The sequence below is a fragment of the Pangasianodon hypophthalmus genome, chromosome 11 (assembly GCF_027358585.1).
Source record: "Pangasianodon hypophthalmus isolate fPanHyp1 chromosome 11, fPanHyp1.pri, whole genome shotgun sequence".
Classification (NCBI taxonomy): Eukaryota; Metazoa; Chordata; class Actinopteri; order Siluriformes; family Pangasiidae; genus Pangasianodon; species Pangasianodon hypophthalmus.
The window spans coordinates 23,634,833-23,649,651 of record NC_069720.1 but is presented as its reverse complement, the minus strand read 5'-3'; the positions used below and the strand labels follow the sequence as shown (position 1 = coordinate 23,649,651).

Sequence of the window (14,819 nt, the reverse complement as noted above, 5' to 3'; positions counted from 1 at the left end):
TATATATATATATATATATATATATAATATCTTTTCTATGCACACAGGTGTGAAAGAATATTTATCATGGCCATTTCTTGGGCTATTTCATGCCCTTGCTATAATCTTATCATGTGGAGTTATTCCTCTCTTCTCTTGCTGCCTTTTAAACCTTCCATGTCTCACTTTACCAAAATGTTACTGCTACACACACACAGGATTAAATAAATAAATAAATAAAAATTGTTTTCTAGATTTAGCTTGATTTAACCTTAACATGATTTGCCTCCTATGGCTGTGTCACTTACACATTGGTTCTCACAGTCCTAGTTTTGAAATGACGTGTGTCACTCCCCCAATAGTGACATCATAGATGTAGCACATGATCAGTTTAACTCTTTAATTTACTGATGAACTAAGGAAGGAGTGCGAAGTACACTATATGGCCAAACGTTTGTGGACACCTGACCATCACACTCATATTGTTTTTTGAACATCTCATTCAATATTTAGTCCAGCTTTACAGTTATAATAAGCTCCACTCTTCTGGGAAGATTTCCACTAGATGTTGGAGCGTGACTGTGGGGATTTGTGTTCATTCAGCTACAAGAGCATTAGTGAGGTCAGGCGCTGATGTTGGGATGTCGAGGAGGTCTGGGGTTCAGTCGGTGTTCCAGTTCATCCCAAAGGTGTTCAGTGGGGTTGAGGTCAGGGCTCTGTGCAGGACACTCGAGTTCTTCCACTCCAACCTTCACACACCATGTCTTCATGGAGCTCGCTTTGTGCACAGGGGCATTGTCATGCTGGAACAGGTTTCAGCCTCTTAGCTCCAGTGAAGTAAAATAGACATTCTATACAATTGTGTGCTTCTAACTGTGTGGTAACAGTTTGGGGAAGAAACACATATGGGTGTGACGGTCAGGTGTCCACAAACTTTTGACCATACAGCGTACAATAAATCAATGGCTTTTGTAGAATTTGCATGGAAAACAGCTACTGGATATAAGAGTTTTGTCCACATACTTGGCCGTATATACATTTCAGAGTCAGTATTTTTTTTTTAAAAAGTTGAGAACTAGTATCAAAAATGTCTCAAACATCTGAAAATGATGCTTATTTAGACCACAGACATTTTTGTAAAACATATTTTTTACCTCTATATCCTTGAGCCACAGAAGCCACAGAGCCATGACTACATTTTCCAAAAATAATAATAATAATAATAATAATAATAATAATAAAATAAATAAAAAACACCCACAGTTCTCACTCTTAAACACATCAGCATGAAGGAGGTTTGGCTTTTTCCACTCGTGTGCTAATCCAGTGAATTAAAGGCTAAATACCAAACGGCTGCACAGTCCCTATATCAACGCCCTACACTGAGAGGAAATAAAGGCTTCTGTGCCCTATATAGAGGACTATATATTTCCATTTGGGATTGAGCCAAAGGCGAGTTTTATGGGTGCACCCGCGCTCGACCAATGGCGCGCCTCGCCGCAGATCACGTGACCCTCTGCCTCCACTCTTCCCACCGCGTTCAATCCGCGAGCGCAGGAAACGCTCGGAGTGTCAGAGGCGCGAGCCGGTGCGCGCGCGGCGCGGCTTCTCATCCCCTCCGTTTCCTGGAGCGGCGCGCGCGCCTTCATCTCCCCGGTTTATTATGAGCACGCGGACTTTCCGAGCCTCGGGACGACGGCGTGGCGTCTACAGCGAGCGGTTAGTGGCAATGTGACGCTTTTTATTCTGTTTATTTAAAAAGAAAAGAAAGAAAAAAAACAAGTCTTTGTTTGGAAACTGTAACGCGACTGAAGTGTCAGTCAGATTCGGCTCGCGCTCGAGTTCCGTTACATGTTTTAGTCGACTGTTAAAAACAAACAAACAAACAAACAAACAGACCAGAGTTTAGCTGCCTGTAATTCTGTTGTAATTTAATCATTTCTTTATTTCTCGTTTAACGTTATCACGAAGAGTGTGTGTGTGTGTGTGTATGTATGTTGAGAGTGTGCGTGTTGAGTGTGAGGTGTGTGTGTATGTGGAGAGTGTGTGTGTGTGTATGTTGAGAGTGTGTGTGTGTGAGGTGTGTGTGTGTGTGAGGTGTGTGTATGTTATTATAGTTAATAAACTGAAGAACATTTACACTTCAGTTTATTATTGTAGTTTTTGTGGGTAAAAATTTTAAACAGGACAAAAAAATGAACTTTGTGGGTTTTTTGTTTGTTTATTTGACAAATGATTCACTTTTTAATTTAAATGTGTTTTAAATTGAAGTATGGCGAGTTGTGAAGGAGTGAATTAAAGTCACTGCAACTGTAAAAAAAACCCACAAAATATGATGAAGTGACTTAATGCAGTCAAAATGGTGTGTGAGTGTGTGTGTGTGAGTGTGTGTGTGAGTGTGTGTGTGAGTGTGTGTGTGAGTGTGTGTGTGAGTGTGTGTGTGTGTGTGTGAGTGTGTGTGTGTGTGCGCGCCTGCCAGTGTACCGCATCGGTCTTTGTCTGCTTCTTTTGCTTCCCACACCTCCCCCTAACACACACACACACACACACACACACACACCTGAAGGCTAGACATAATGATCAACAGAGTCCCAGTCAGTCTGGATCAGTGCCTCCTCTCTCTCTCTCTCTCTCTCTCTCTCTCTTTTCCTCCTCCATGGCTTCTTTTCCTTTCCTTTTTTTTTCCCCTCCTTCCCCCGCCTTCATTTCCTGCATCTCTTCCACTATACAATCAAGGAGTGGCACGCAATGTTTGTTGGGGGCCAAGTTTTACCAGGCTTTAGTCTCTCTCTCACACACACACACACACACACACACACACAGGAAACCTGAACTATACTGTCTTCTTGTAAGTGACGAGGAAGGGAGAGATGCACGAGCACAAACACACTCATGAGAACATGAAAGGTGACATTGTCTCCATACATGAGAGAGTGAAGGAGAGATTTTTTTTTTCTGTCGTGCCAGTTTTAGCATGCGCATGCAAAATTGCAGAGCAGCACTTCCAGTCTGTCTCGTGTTTGCGCCGCAGCTTCCATTTGTCCTGCAATAAAGATCACAGCTGGCCACGTGCGTGCTCGCCATGCTCGCTTAGTCGTCAAGCTGTGCATCGAAAACTACAGCGTTATTCTTCACTTTTCCAGATTATAGTTATTCATTCACTTCTTTATTCATTTCTCTCTTTGCACCAGGGGTTGTGTGTCAGCTGAACTTGCAGAAGTGGGTCCTAATATTGACGTGCGTGTGTGTGTGTGAACAGCTCAAACAGCACTATTCCATAATCTTCATCATGATTTGTGTGCTCCCTTTACAGTGCTGATATTTCTCAAGATTGTGTGTGTGTGTGTGTGTGTGTGTGTTTGGCATTAAGCAGTTTTGTAAAGATCTCTTCTCATGTCTTTAAAATGCGTGTAGGCTTCGAACATTTAGCACCGATCGTACTGTACGCTATGTTACTTTCACAAGCAGTGAGTCCTTCTGGAGTGTAACAGCACTGGGAAGACATGGCATCCTTTTTTTAAAAAAAAAAAAACCTCCCCTCCTCTACCATAATCCTTTGAAGGAACGTCATAAAAGGTTCAATAGAAGCAACCAGCTGTTTTTTTTTCTTCTTCTTCGCACGTTCTTTGAGGCATTCTACCTGCCAGCGAATAGGAGGCCCACTCACGCCCTCGCATGAGGAGGGTGTATTCACGGCTGAAGGGCCAACGAAGTCCACAGAGTCAAGTGGCTACAGCCAGACACGGACGTGGATTATTGCTTATCTGTAATTTTTGATTTCCAGCATCGCAGACTTTGCGAGAAAGGTGTACAAGCCGATTGAAGTACTCCCAGACTGTCTGGTATAGTAAATAAAACTGCGCGAGGTGCTACTGAGACACGATTTTATGCTTTGTGAGTTTGCGTCTGCACCTGCAGTAAACTGTTTCAGGGGAAAAAAAGAAAAATGGCATAGTAGCTCTTCCTCCGTGATGATTTTTTTTCTTCCTGTTTTGAGATATTAGTTACAGATTTTCCGCCAAATATACAGGTTTTATTATTTATTCACAGGTTGACATATTTGTTTTCTGTTCCCTCAGGGACACATTCTGGCTTAGAAGAGGTTAATTGTTTTTGAATCTTTATCCGTCTAGAGATGGTGGTGGAACGGGGAGCATAATTGAGCCGCTGGCCGTTTGAGTGGTTATGGATTAGAGAGGAAACAAAGCGGCGTGAGAGACGGACGAGGCGAGGGAGAAGGAAGGAGGAGGGGAGAGAAAAGTGAAAGGGCCCGTGTTCTGTATACTCGCCGCAGGGGTTGTCTGGGAGCACAGGCCTGTTTAGTCAGCGCCCCATGTGAGCTGTGAACCTTGACCTCTGAAATGCCCATCCCTGCTCCAGGTGCACGGCTCTTCTCTTGTAAGCTTAGCGCACACACACACACACACACACACACACACACACACACACACACACACACACACACACACACACACACACACACACACACACACACACACACACACACAGTCTTACTTAGGAGGGCTTACGCTAACACACCATGACGACATAAACCTTCCCATATTTCAGCTTGTCCTATTGTGATTTTGTCTGTGTGCTGTGGGGGAAGCATAGCTGAGCGAGGAAGGGTTAACGCCATCGTGCTGTTCATCAACGCTCACTCGAGTCTCAACATATCTCAATGTCACCCTGAGGTTCTTCTGTGTAAAAAAAAAAAAAAAAAAAAAAATTCAAGCTCACGGCTTAAAAAAAAAAAAACACACACAGAAATAATGTGTTGTTGTAATATTCATGAATGTGTTAATCAGGAGCTTGTAGGGTGTAATTATTGCAGCATTTGATCATGTTGGAGAAACCACCTCAGGCCGTGGTGACAGCCGCTCGGTGCTGTTAATGCAGTTTAATATAAATGTCTGTGTGGACTGAACCATGATGCAGCCTATTAGCCTCAGTGTATGGTTACTGAGGCGATTAATATACATCCTGCTACCATCTGGATGCAGTGGGTGAAGAGACGAGACGAGATGAGACGAGGTACAGGCCATTCTGTCTCTCTGGTGGACATGAGGAGTGTTTGTTTATTTATTTATTTTATTTATTTATTCATATATTTCGTCTTCTTGTGACTTTCCCGTATAAGGATCACTTTGCACGTTTGAAAAGCTTCCCTGAGTATCGAAACAAATGTATCGATATTATTATTCCCGCAGCAGTGAATGGATGGATTATGGATTAATCAACAGTTTTAGTTAGTTATCTTTCTAGTCCATCTGTCAGTCAGAGAGTGAGAAGGATTGACCTGGGCCTCTGCTCTACTCGCGTAATCTCTTCACTTATGTTACAAATAAGACACTTTTTGGCTTCCGCTAGTCAGTGATCAATAAGTGATGGCTGACCTACATTGACTAACAAAACACAAGATTCCTTTCTAACAGCTGGAATCAGATCAGTAGTAGTTATGATTTGTTATGGAAAAGAAAATGTAATCTATCTGGTCACAGCTGTTACAGCTGCTGATGGATTGGTTAAAAGTTGCTAGTAGGGCCAAATTTAAATGCCAGAGCCTAAGGGGGTTCTTCAGACAGCACAAGCCGACGGATTGGATTAAGTCCCTGTTATTACTGCTCCTGGATGAGGATTCAAACCATCTCAGCTTCTTACCTCGCAATGATTTTAAAATTATCTGTTCAAGTATGACATGTCAAATCGTTGCTAGTGCTTGTTCCTGGTTAGCAGCCTGGGCTGTGAGTAAAAAACAAAATAGCAAACCAGATACCCAAGTTTTTACAAACTGTCCAGGTGTGTGACTCCATCCAAGCAGAATAGCTGTGGAGAGGCTTTTAATTGATGAGGTCGGTTTTTATTGAAGGCGCTTAATATAGGAATGCTTATGATCTCTCAGGACATTGGGTAGAGGCATTTGTAGCATAATTTGCACTTACTGTGTCATGTAGTAGCTTTCTGTCTTCTTTTATTAGTTAAAGGAGGAGATTAAAAAATACCCTCCATATCATCACGATTCAGATCTGAGCTCCTATAGCATCTGGATGTCTATAAGTTAACATTTAGTTATGTTTTGCTATCTCTAGTGTTATTCTATCCCTGCTCCATGAATGGATTGTGGATAAATTGAGTAGTGACTAATATATAATATATATGTCACTACTCAATTTATCCACAATCCATTCATGGAGCAGGGATAGAATAACACTAGAGATAGCAAAACATATATATATATAATAATATATATATATTATACTTTTTTTATCTAGGAATGCATCCAGAGACCAAATCTCAAGACTTAATCTCATCGTTCCTGCTTATCCAGCCGTACGCTTATTGCATTCTTTTGGCAGCCGACGTCTAAAATACACCTCATTAATTTAGCTCTCGTGCGCGTGATGGACGCCTCGCTAACGTGACTTCTTTGTTTAGATTTGGAGGTCAGTTTGTCTAAAAGGTCTGTAGCTTGTTTTCACCCGAACAATAAACTCCAAGCTCCCAAGGGGCCACTTCATTTGTGCAGGAACCCTCATGAAACTCCATTGTCATGAATGGAGGTATTAGGCTGGTTAATCTCTGGAGACGAGTGCATCCTAAATCCCTCTGGTCTTTCCCTGATCACCTCCTAATTCATGTTAAACAGTCCTTTTCAGAATGCGTTGGTGCCGGAGTGAAATCTATGACGGAGAATTGTGACGCACCCCATCAGGAAGTTAGAGGGGGGGAAAGTAGTGACCATCGTGGGTTTAGTTTCCTAAATCATGAGCCTGGGAACACAAGCGTCTGTGTTTGTATCCATTTGTTTGAAGCACTACCACACTTTATTTTGTGTATCTGACGGGGAAACAAAATTCCAGCTCCTGTAAACTAGCCGGCCTGAACTCGGCATGAAATACTCTTTATCCTTTATTCCACAAATATCCAGCACCTGGAATCTGCACACCTGACGCTATTTGAGCTGTCGCGCAGTATTTTTAAGCAGATTTCAAGTCTATAGTAGTCTATCGATCTATAACTGTGTGAAAATGTGGTAGGGGAGTCTGATCAAAGTAGTGACATTTAGGAAAATGTTTCGATGTAGTTTACTGAGTAAAAAGGAAATCAGTAGGCAGGATCAGTCAGTGTGCAGGTCATGGGTGTAGCTGAATTTTAAAAAATGATCATTAACAACAGTTTGTGGTAGTATGATTAGACAACTGACCACATTCCATTGATTAGACAATTGAATGTGGTCATATTTTGCCCATACACACTTTTTTAAGTTCTCACCCATCTAATTAATTAATTACGATAATTTTCAGGGTTTGAAAATGCGTTTGCTTATTTTTGATAAGGTATGTGTAAATGAAAACCTTTTTCAGATACACTCCTGGGCACAAAAAAAATGGGCCAAACCCAGAATGGGAAAATATTAAGCTTTTAATGGTCTTAACAACAAATCATTGGTCAGAAAATTAGCCAGAATTAAGCAAATAGATAAAGGAACTTGGTGTGGGATAGCATTTCCCTTTGATTTCTTATTAAATGTTTAAGGCTTGTGGGGAAACTTGTGGACAGATTTGTACAGAAAGAAGAGTCACTGTTGTGCTGTGAGTCAGTTATGTTGATGGCTTCAAACAGTTGATGAGTAGTTGAAAATTGTTTCCTGGTTAGTTTGTGTTTAATGTGAGACCAAATATTGTCTATAGGGTTCAAATCTGGACCCTGACCAGGCCAAAGCATGAGCCTGATGAACTCGTTCTCAAGTCCCTTTTTGGTGGTCTGTGCAGTCTGGGCAGGAGCATTGTCTTGTTGAAGAATAACATCTGATCATTCCTCTTTAGAAAACAACTTTTCAGTTGTGGGAAATAAGTGTTTCTGCAATATTCTCCTGTCTTCCAAAGCATTAATTGACTTTTCACAGTGAAGCAGCTTACCTGTACCAGCAGCTGAAAAGGCTCCCCACACCATGCACTTCCTCCATGCACTTCCTCCATGCACTTCCTCCATGCACTTCCTCCATGCACTTCCTCCATGCTCTTCTGTGCTAGAGATGCATTCACTACGGTATTTCTCACCAGATCTTGCAACTCAAATCATGATTCGACTCTGCTGAGCCACTCTGAGTCGGACTTTCCATATTCTGCCGAAAAAAACGTCTGTCTTTGTTGTTTTTCTGATACAGCACTGACTTTTTAACATGTCTTCTAGACACAAAACCTACATTAGATAACCACTAGATAGCGATTTGGGCCTCCCCCAATTTTTTGTCCAGGAGTATAGTTCATTTATTTATTTATTTATTTATTTATTTATTTATTTATTTAAAAAACTAGTTTTTTTGTTAAATATGTACATAGTTGAACAAAATGGAATTTTCACACCATATTCATAACTGTACCTCAAATTTCGATGCACTATTATGTATAAAACATTTCTAATCCACTGAGCCGTATCCAGCACTGTTTTACGCACTTTTTAATTAAAGTTCAGAGAGTAAATTCATGTCTAAATTTCACTTACCTTAAATTTCACTTCATGTCATCTTTAATGGTGCAATAGATGATATTTATTTTATTTCTTACCAGTACAACTAACCTGGAAAACTATGTAAAACATGATAAGAAATTATGGTTTAAGCCATGGCCTCAGCACGTGTGTATTATGTGGCTTAAAAACCCATTTGGAAAACTGCCTTCTGGTCCGTAATGCTCGATTGGGTTTGGATGGGCTTCAGTCACTTTCTAAACTCCTCCAAGTCTGAAATCGGCCAGAGCGCAGAGCAACACAGCCAGGTAATTATCCTGTGAGCAAAAAAAAAAAAAAAAATCACTCTGTTCTTTGAAAAAAACCTAATGACAAGATAGTAAATCCAGAATAAACACTTGTACAATGTTGCTCGATCTTGATCTAATGCACCTTTTAAGTACTTACTGATAATGCTACAACATACTAAAAATAAATTCCCTGGTCTGTGTAAAAACAACTAAGGATTACATTCAACCCAATTCCACATTTTTTTTTTATTTTTTTTTTTTTATATCATCAGTGTATGTATTTTTCAGTCTTCTCTCTACAGATGAATGCATGTGTGTGAGCTCATTGAAGCTTTGTCTGTTTTTGTACGTCAGCTGTGTGTCTGTTTCATAATCGCTGCTTTACGTTATTGTTTTTTTGTGGAAGAAAAGGGAGGGAAAAGACTTCAAGTATCTAATGCAGGTGAATAACTTGAGGCTGTTTGTTCGACTGGAGTGCATGTTAAACCAAACCTTTATACACCTGCAGTGCTGTAGATTAAAACGATAAAAGTGTAGCTGTTTGTGTCTGTCAGTGGCTGATGTGAATATTCAGTCTAAATATTGTGTGGTTTTGTTTTAGGAGATGGATTATTAATACGTCTGTAGAGGAACGGATGTCAACACAGCTTAAACATTTTCTCTAATGCATCTGTATCTTTCTAAGGGAGTTAATAGTGTAGTGTATGTATGACAACATTTAAATATAGGCTGTGCAGGTATTAAATTCTTGCTAATGCACCGCATTTATAGTTTTTTAGACTGAACTTTTCCGTTTTGTTCTAAACTCTCTTCAGGTGCAAAAGCTGAGGCAGACGATTAGATGTCTGTGACACTTTGCTGTTTAGAATGAATAAATGTGTGTAATATCTAGGGTGAGTGAATATTAAAAAAAGTGAGCAGATTTGGGTGTCGGCTGTAAGATGTAAGTAATATGTCATATACACAGACTCGTTTGATTGTCATAGAATGCAAACACTGAAGCGTTTTTCATTCTCACACCCCAGGGACTTTATCAGTATATCTTTTAATAATAATAATAATAATAATAATAATAATAATAATAATAATAATAATATTATATTATTATTATTATTTCATACAGTGTTGCCAACTCTCTTGAGAGGAAAGTAGTTAAAGCGCACTCTAGAAGTCGCTAGATGGCATCATAGACTAATTTGCATATTAATTTATTCATCATGATCATTGGTATATCAAATTACAAATTAGGGTACATGATGAACGAAGATTTTCACTTAGAATATAAAGTAGAACAAAATAGAGTTTTATCAGAATAGAAAAAATAGATTATAATTAATTTCTTAAATAATTAATTTTTTATAGAAAAAAGCCGTCTTTGTTCATTGTACCACAAACTTTTACACATATACGATACTGTACTATACAATGCAAATATTGTACTATTCTGTACTATAGTATACTCTGTAAAATACTGTACTTTCTATCAAGAACAAGAAGAAGAGTAGTTGTGAATGGTGAGTCGTCATGAAGGAAATGGTTACTCACTTTTATTACTTGTAAATATCACCAAGAAGCGAGTTTAATGAATAACAAAGAAGTATGTAGGTGAGACAAACAGTGGCGAGCAGCGAGTGGTCGCGGGGAACGGTGGCGCTATGTACTACATTTGTGTGTGTGTGTGTGTGTGTGTGTGTGTGTGTGTGTGTGTGTGTGTGTGTGTGTGTGTGTGTTACTTTGTGTTGCATACTTTGTATAGTGACTGGGTGTAAAAAGGCGCCATATAAATTAAACACGTAAATAAAGAACTCAACAAATGTGAGAGAGAATGTTTCAGTTTCCTGTGACTTTTATTTAGATGCTGCAAAAAAATAAGAATCTTCACTGCAAAAACTGATCCTTAGCAAGTAAAAATATCTTGAATGTAGGTAAATTCAACTAATATTTCTCTTTATTAAAATTGTTTTTAAACAAATATGAGATTATTAAGCGTATGATATTATACAAGCTTGAAATTGTATTGTGTATATTGGCAAATTTTTTATTTATTTATTTTTTTAAGAATGAAGCAAAATGATCTGCCATTAGTAATTTAGTAATAAATTAGTAATTAATTATGTCAGGCTTAATAGCTTTTAAATTTCTTAAAATCTCGTAATGTGAAATTAGTTAACTTTTCCTTTACTTAAGATATCTTCACTTGCTATAATAATTTTTTTCAGTGCATGCTTGTGTAGTTTAAGACTCTTTGGGATTAAACTATAATACCAACCATAATCCTGTCATTATACGCGTTACTGTATCGTAACATTCAGCATAGCTCGTAATTTAAATCTCAAAAGATAAATCTAACAATAAAAACATTCCTTTGAAGGGTTAAACATTGCCTGTTAGGCCAAAAGTTTGTTTATTTGCATATGAACATGACACGTCTGTTTTTATTTCACACTAGATACAACACACAATCTAGAAATGCAAGAATAGAAAAAATGATATGTAATGACCATCCAGCTGTTTAGTTCTGCCATTTTAACGTCATGCCTAAGAGTGTGTTAATACATTACATGGGTTAAGAATTGTGCAAAAAAAACGTCTCCATGTTTTAAATCACACCATTCTAATTTTATGTATATAAGGGAAGGATGAATTTAAAAGCAAATCGAGGTATGTAAATCCTCATCTCAAATCCCTCCCTCCATCCAACTCTGTTTTAAATATAGCTGTTTCAAATTCATAGCACTGAATCCTTGAAGTCATCTTTAAATGCATTTCTCCACCCAAACAATGATTGGGGAGAGCTCATAATCCGGCGGCTGCATATCTCAGCTGGAAGTGCAGGTCTCTACAACTGCTGCCCCCTTTCTGAAGCCCCCTCCGTTATTGCTGAGTCTACAGAAAAAACTCAGGAATAGTAAAAAAAAAAAAAAGGGTGCAAGAGCATGCCTTTGTCTCTTCCTCCTGCTGTCTGTCACTGTTTCAGTCGCTCTCTCCTTCTCGTTCTGTCTCTTACCCAAACCTTTCTGTCAAGGCCTGCGTCTCCGCCAGTGGGCGGACGATGGATGGTGGTGGGTGGTAGAATGGGGGATTGTGGGTACTGAGAGGCAGGGGTTGAACAAAGGAGCACTGTCATTGCTTTTCAGGGTGGCTGAGCTGCTTGGGGTGGGTTATGATGGGGGGAAGTGGGATGCCGAAAATGGCAAATTAAATATAGAAAAGGGACAGTCGAGAGCAATAGCGAGCTGCACAAGCAGCGAGAGTTCGCACATCCAGGGAGGCTCGCTTGTGCAGCTTGGTGTTTGCTGCTCATTGTACAGTGTTTGTTTAGTCCTCTTCTTTTATCTGTGCAGCTGTTCCCTAAAAAACATAAGTGAGGGAGTCACATGGAGATGAATAGAAGCCAGCTGCTAGCAATTTCATGCTAAAGGGTCTGGCTTGAAGTTTACATGTGCTCCCATTAGCTGTCCTTTGCTGGGTGATTATACAGGACAGAGCGTTTGTGGGGAGAAGCTCTGATACAGCACCGGCCTGGACTGCTGAATTGTGCCACCTTTTAAAACCCATAGCCTTATTTTTTTTTTTTTTAACAAACTCTTTGCTTCAGCTATGAGCAAATGGAGTGATTTCTCTTTTCTTCTTCATCCTTGTATTTCAAAGGTCAGAGAGCCAGAGAATGCGAGACGATAGAATATGCTGTTCTTGAAGTTTTTCATGACGAGATCCGTTTGTGGCACCACTTAGGACAGTTAAAGCTGGAATGAAGGTAAGTGACATTTTTTCCTTCTGGTTTGTAGTTTGTATGCTGTAGAGATGATCATGCTGTGCGTGTGCACTTGTGTGTGCAATATACTCTTTCATTTATCAGCATATGATGGACGTAATTTTAAATTTCCTACATTTAAAATTTATTTCCACGCAAGTTGCGTATTAATTACAGATAGATAGTTAGATAGATAGTTTTAGATATTTGTATAATCCATAATATAGTTTGTCACAAGCACTTTGCTCCGCTAAGGAAAGCCTGTTGTTAATCTGTAGTGTCCCTCGCAGCTTAGACAATTGTTCTATGTGTTATTAGTTGTTATATATATTGCTAGGGGTGTAACGATCATTGTGACATGATGCATCCCAACGCAAAAATGTGACAGTGTGCGATTCACATCATGGACATGTGCGATTCACATCGTGCAAATCAGCATTTTATTTATTGTGCAATTAATGCAGTTGTAATGTTTGAACCCCAGCGGTCCCAATCTGTGCAGCCTATTGAGTTAAAATATACAGAGAGCACGCTGGTCACATGATCACATTCTTTCGTGGAGAGCCTGTGAGATCTGCACTTGTGAATCCTGATGGCTCAAGCTTACAACGACCAGCATGCATTATACGTTATACGATTACACGACCCCGTTATCATTAGCTTTCAAACAATACCAAAGGCCCCGGAAATCAGACATTTTAGCCGACCTTGGAGCTCTATTTGTGCTCTGAGGCTCATTATGTTTCAGTCTTTTCAGTCATAATTTTTCTTCATTCAAATTTTGTTCAAAATTTAAGAATCAAATCGAAATCGTGAAGCCCTATACTACACAATTTATTAGGTCTGTTGTGGTTTGGAATTTTCTCAGTGTGATAACCTTTATATTTTTAGACTAGATTATCAGGAGGGCGTTATTTAAAAACTTAAAAGCCACACACACATTTTCTGGGACTAAAATTAAAGGAAATATTTATTACAGAATTTTTGTACAAGTCTTTCCTCGTTTCTCTTTCCCTTATATACATATAACAAAATGCTCAAATACGCTATGTGGTGTTCTTTCTATCAGATAAGATTTTCAGACAGTGTTGTTAGAGAACGTCATTATTATTTCTAATTATAAATCGAACAGCAGAAACAATCTCCATATAAACCATGCATGCTGCATACACCTCATTTTAATAGAAACTGTTCTGACATTTATTATAAGTGCTTACACTTGACCATGCAAGCTAGGTCACATGACCATAGCATATTCATTCACTCCACCTGTGCTAGGAACTCAATGATTTACCTGTCGCTTCTGAAATCTATATTTTATTGTTCTACACTTCAAACTAGGACAGTACTTTTGTTTTGGTTTGAGTGAGAGAATTTTTTTTTTTTAATAAAGCTTCCTGTCTTTACACCAAAGAAAAATCATGAAAACTCGCAGGGTGCAATCTAATTTTTACCAAAAGATATTTTGAGAATTTCCTAAAATCTCTTACATTTATCACTTTGTCAGTATGAGATGAAATGAAAGATGGCTGGGAGGAAAAGTAGCACGCTGCGCAAAAACAAAAGCGTTTTAAACCATATTTCGCGAAACTGTGACGTCATTATTTATTTATTTATTTATTTATTTTATAAATTAGACAATTTATTTTCTTAAATATTAGGTACACAAGGTCATTGTGTTTAAATTGAGATGATAAACATTTGAATAGCATGACATTTATAGTTTTGGGGTCCTTTATTTTATTTATTCATTTTTTTTGTAGAAATTATTGTTAATGATTGTTTTTTTTTTTTTTCATGAATCTGCTTTATCATAAATCCCCTAGTCTTTTCAACATAGAGCACTTTTAGACATAATGATGATGATAATAATAATAATAATAATAATAATAATAATAATAATAAAAACACTGTTACGTAACATGTAATCTATATCTGTGTGCTTTTGTAAGACTTTAGCTGCCACTTGGTATTCCCAGTATGTACTCCCAACCACTTAGACTGAGTGTTGTTTATCAGCACTAAAAGCACAAGTAAATCATCTCTGCTTTGTCAAGTGGTCAGACAGTCTGGGGCTGCCAGATTATAGGTAACACAGACATAAAAACTTGCCTGGCCGGAAGCCTGTAATATCTGCTGCCCTCATCATTTTGCTGTAAAAGTTAAAGAGAGAGGGAAAAAAAGCCTGGCTAATTAAAGATGCTCTGAAATGGAACATGGTTTTACTCTCTATGAGAACGCCTGCCACAAAAACAAAGCTCAAACGCCCCCCCCCCCCCCCCTTATTTTGATTTCTGTGAGCGATGACCCCTCCAGTTGTTGTCTTC

General features: G+C 38.8%; 1 long non-coding RNA gene across 1 annotated transcript in view; it reads left to right on the top strand.

The window, feature by feature from the left end:
- Positions 1-1,526: 1,526 nt before the first annotated feature.
- The window catches only part of LOC113536024 (uncharacterized), a 30,584-nt gene continuing 17,291 nt past the window's right edge, over positions 1,527-14,819 (top strand). The window contains exons 1-2 of the long non-coding RNA XR_003403658.3: positions 1,527-1,698; positions 12,390-12,495. This is a non-coding gene — a long non-coding RNA (uncharacterized LOC113536024). The remainder of the gene's footprint in view (positions 1,699-12,389; positions 12,496-14,819) is intronic.